Consider the following 4,934-nt stretch of genomic DNA (forward strand, 5'->3'; position numbering starts at 1 on the left):
TAACAATAGAGGCATTCTATGGGGCATAGTGATAACAATATGGGGATAATAGGGCCACAACAATATTAATAAGGGATGCAACTACAATAGTAATGGGGTAATCACTAATATTATAGGGACCCAACATGCCCCTCTCCTTCAAAAAAGTGTTGTCCTCAATGCTTGAGTAGTTCTGGATGCTTCTGTATAAAATTCTCATCCTCCCATGTGGAATCTTCAGCGGATAAGTTCTTCCACTTGATAAGATACTCTGAAATTGATCGATTTTGTAGCTGTCAAGTTCTTGTTTCTATGACTGCTTCCAGCTCCAATATAATTTTTCCTTCCTCATCAAGTTCTGGTAATATTGTTTGAACTAGGAGCTTATTGCCTATAACCTTATTTAAAACATGAAGCATGGAAAACTGGGTGCAATCGAGAAGCTGCAAGAAGCTCCAATTTGTATGCCATAGTACAAATCTTTTGCAACACCTTGTACGGACCATAATACTTTGGTGATAATTTATTATCCTTCTTAGCTTGCTTGAGAGACATTTTCTTATATGGTTGTAGCCGTAGGAATACCCAATCACCTACATCAAAACTTCTTTTGCTGCGATGTTGATCTGCCTGTTGTTTCATTCTATTCTGTGCCAACACGAGGTTATCCTTTAAGAGTTGGAGGACTTGTTGTTGATGTTTTATGTGATGTTCCACTGCTTGAACCTTAGAATTTTCTCTTAAATATGATGTGATGGATGGTGGCTGATATCCATAAAGTGCTATAAATGGGGTCATTTTTGTTGTTGTATGGAAGGAAGTGTTATACCACTATTCAGCCAGAGGCAATCATTTGACCCATTGTGTCTGTTTATTAGATACAAAGCAACGAAGATATCCTTCCAAACATTTGTTTACTATCTCAGTTTGCCCATCAGATTGAGGATGATAAGATGAGCTATGAGCTAACTAAGTACCAAGACAAGAAAATAATTCTGTCCAAAAATTTCCAGTGAAAATGGGATCTCTGTCACTTACAATAATCTTTGGGTTTCTATGTAGCTTTTGAATTGTTTCCATAAATGCAGTAGAAACTGTACTGGCTTTAAATGGATGTGATAATGCACAAAAGTGTGCCTACTTGTCAATTCTATCAACTACCACCATGATGACACTCTTTCCCTCAGACTTGGGTAAACCTGTGAAATAATCCATTGAGACCTCCTCCCAACGTTGGCTTGGAATGGATAAAGGTTTTAATAGACCCGGTATCTTAATTGTTTCAACTTTATTTTGTTGGCAAACTAAACATTCTGCCACAAATTTTTGAATATCTGATTTAAGGCCATCCCAAAAAAATTCCTTCTTAACCCTGTGGTACGTTTTTAAAAATCTTGAGTGCCCTCCTAAGGGAGAAGTGTGCAATTCCATAAGAATATTTTGTTTTAGTTGGGAATTCTTACAGAGGTATAAGCGATCTTTGTACCATAAAGAATCATTTTGCCAGCTAAATGTATCAGATGTATGGGAATCTTGTTGTAGCTTTCGAATAAGTGCCCACACTTCTTCGTCATTCTTCCATTCCTCCCTTGCTTCGTTTATCCAATCTGGTTGGATAATAGAAATGGCGCACAAAAGTGCTTCCACATCCTCATCCTTTCTTGAGAGTGCATCTGCCACCATATTTTGCTTCCCTTTTTTGTAGATGATTTCAAAATCATAACCCAACATCTTTGTGACCCACTTTTGTTGCTCTTCAGAGGATAATCTTTGTTCTAAAAAGTATTTAAGGCTATCATGATCCGTTTTTACCTTGAAGTGTCTTCCCATTAGGTAGGGTTGCCATTTCGTAAGTGCATGGAGTATTGCCAACATTTCCTTCTCATAAATAGCTTTGTATAAAAAATTTCCCTTGATTGGACGACTTTCAAAAGCAATGGGTCTTTCATCTTGCATTAAAACATCACCAATTCCATTTCCTGAAGCATCATATTACACAATAAAGGTTTTTGTGAAGTCTAGTGTAGCTAAGATCGGTGCTTGGCACATTGCCTCTTTAAGATGTTCGAAGGCCTTTGTTGCTTTTGGAGTCCATGAAAATGCATCTTTCTTCAATAATGTTGTTAGAGGTGCTGCTATTCTCCCATAATTCTTAACAAACTTGCGATAATACCCTGTCAACCTGAGAAATCCTTGTAGATGCTTTATAAATGTGGGGATTTTCCATTCCTTAATGGCTTTAATTTTTCTAGGGTCTACCTTAACTCCTTCACGAGATACAATATGACCCAGATATTCCACCTCTTGCACTCGAAAGAAACATTTGGATCTTTTTGCATATAATTGTTTCTCCTCCAATAGTTGTAGCACCCTGTCAACATGTTCAACATGATCCTTCCAAGACTTGTTGTAGATTAGTATATCATCAAAAAATACTAACACAAATTTTCTAAGGAATGGTTTGAAAATGGAATTCATCAAACCTTGAAATGTTGAAGGTGCATTGGTAAGGCCAAAAGGCATGACCAAAAATTCATAATGACCCTCATGAGTTCTAAAAGCTGTTTTCAGAATGTCTTCAGTCTTCATTATGATTTGATGATATGCTAAACGAAGATCCAACTTGGTGAAGTAAATTGATCCATGCAATTCATCCAGTAATTCATCAATGACGAGAATGGGAAACTGATCTTTAATAGTGAGCTTGTTGAGCTCCCTATAATCCAAACACATGCGCCATGATCCATCCTTCTTGTGCACTAATACTACTGGAGTAGAGAAAGAACTTTGACTCGGTTGAATTATACCACCCTCTAGCATTTCTGCAACCATACGTTCAATTTCACTCTTTTGGGCATAGGGATATCTGTACGGCCTGATGTTTGGAGGAACACTTCCTGGAACTAGATGAATAGCATGATCATGATCACGAATAGGTGGGAGACCTTTGGGAGTCTCAAATGCCTTGGAATTATTTTCCAAGACTTTTTGGAGATCTGGAGAAATAGATGATTGCAATGTGGAAACATCTAGCGAACATAATTGTGCAATTACACCCCTTTGTTCCTTTTTTAGAAGCTTTGTCATATTGTTAGAGCTGATTATCTTTCCCAGTTTCCCTGCAATACCCCTTAATTCAACTTCTTTCCTTCCACAGAAAATTTCATGAAAAGTTCTTGAAAATTAAAAGCTATTGTACCCAAGGATTTTAGCCATTGGACTCCTAGTACAACATCAACACCTCCCATTGGAATGGAAAGCATTGGGATAGTCAATACATATTCTCCCATCAATATCTTGATATTATGGCACTTTCCAGAGCAATTTATTGTTCCTCCATCACTTGAAACTCTGGTGCTGGATATAACAAGCAATTCAATTCTTTTGCTACCTTACAATGAATAAAATTGTGGGTACTTCCTTAATCAATCAACACTATTAATTTTTTCTTCTTGATTTGTCTTTCTATCTTGATGGTTTGAGGAGTGGTAATTCTCGCCAATGCATTACAAGATATGGTCAGATTCATTTCTTCTTTATCTAGGCTTTGTTCCTGGAGTATATCCTCTTCTTTTGACCTTTCTTGCTCCTTTTCTTCTTCCTCTTCGCAATCTATGTAGAATAATTTCTTCTCAGCACACCTATGACCTTTAGTGTATTTGCTATCACAACTGTAACAAAGCCCTTTTGCTATTTTTTCTTCCAATTGTTATGGTGTCAACCTTATAGGTTGTGGAAGACTAGGGGCAACAACACTTCTATCTTTATAGTTGTGAGTGGTATGCTTCCCGGTTTCCATAATTTTGCTTTCCATTTTTCTTGCTAACCTGAATGCCTTCTCTAATGAATCAGGTTCCCAAAGGCAGACATCATGTTGGATATTATCATTTAAAGTCCCTATGAATACATCAATCCTATGCTCCTCTAGAATATTTTTTACCCTTATGTTCAATTTTTGGAACTCCTCAATGTGCTCCATTATTGAACCCTTTTGTTTGAGACTTATCAATTGGCTAAAAAAAGTGTTGCTTTTTGTATCCTCATAATGTGCTGTCAATTCTTCCGTAAAAATTGCCCAAGTGATAATTTTTTTACGAGAGCAAAGCCATTGATACCATACAAATTGATTTGGTTCCAAATATAAAGTTGCAATACATACCTTTTGTGTGTTTTGCACATTATTGAGATCGAAAAATTGCTCCATTTGTAATATCCATGTTGCGGAATCCTTGCCATCAAACTTCTCATATCGACTTTTAGAATATGGTGGGTCTTTGATCCCACTTTAGAGTCTAAGAAATAATGATTAACATTTCTTTTGTTCGCATCATGAGTTTCCTTTACTACCTTTTCACCATTAGTAAGTATTTCTTGTAGAAAATTTGTCAAATCTGTCTTCAAATCTGCCATGTCTGTCTTCAAATCTGCCATGTCTCTCTTCAAATCTGTCTTCAAATCTGCCATGTCTCTCTTCAAATCTATCTTCAAATCTATCTTCAAATCATCCATCTTAGCTTCCATGCCCTTTATCTTAGATTCCACGCCATTTATCTTAGCTTCTGTTAGCTTTTGTGAGAGTGACATTTGTTGCACTTGTTCTTGTAATTTTGATATATCATGTAGCATTTCTTCCTCTTCTTCATGAGTCATGCTAGAGCTTTTAGGTTGCTTACTAGGTGTTTTCATTTTCTTTCCTCGGGGCATCAGTTACTGATAATAAAGCTCTACTATGCCCTTTGAATTCCTTCAAAATTTTCAAACCAAGCTTAAGCAAAAATTTAAAAAAATCTACACACCTTTTTTCACTTTGTAGGAACTCGATATTGCATCTGATGTATCTCTGTAATTTCTGATCCTTGTTACACTAAAAAATGTCACCATGACCACTTACAGTTAGTATGGCTCAAATCAACAGTCATGCTACCCTCTTAGGCAAGTCTTATGCCTCTGATATC

Source organism: Pinus tabuliformis, chromosome Q (genome assembly GCF_031772625.1).
Source record: "Pinus tabuliformis cultivar Carrire ecotype Pingquan chromosome Q, CPIR1, whole genome shotgun sequence".
Classification (NCBI taxonomy): domain Eukaryota; kingdom Viridiplantae; phylum Streptophyta; class Pinopsida; order Pinales; family Pinaceae; genus Pinus; species Pinus tabuliformis.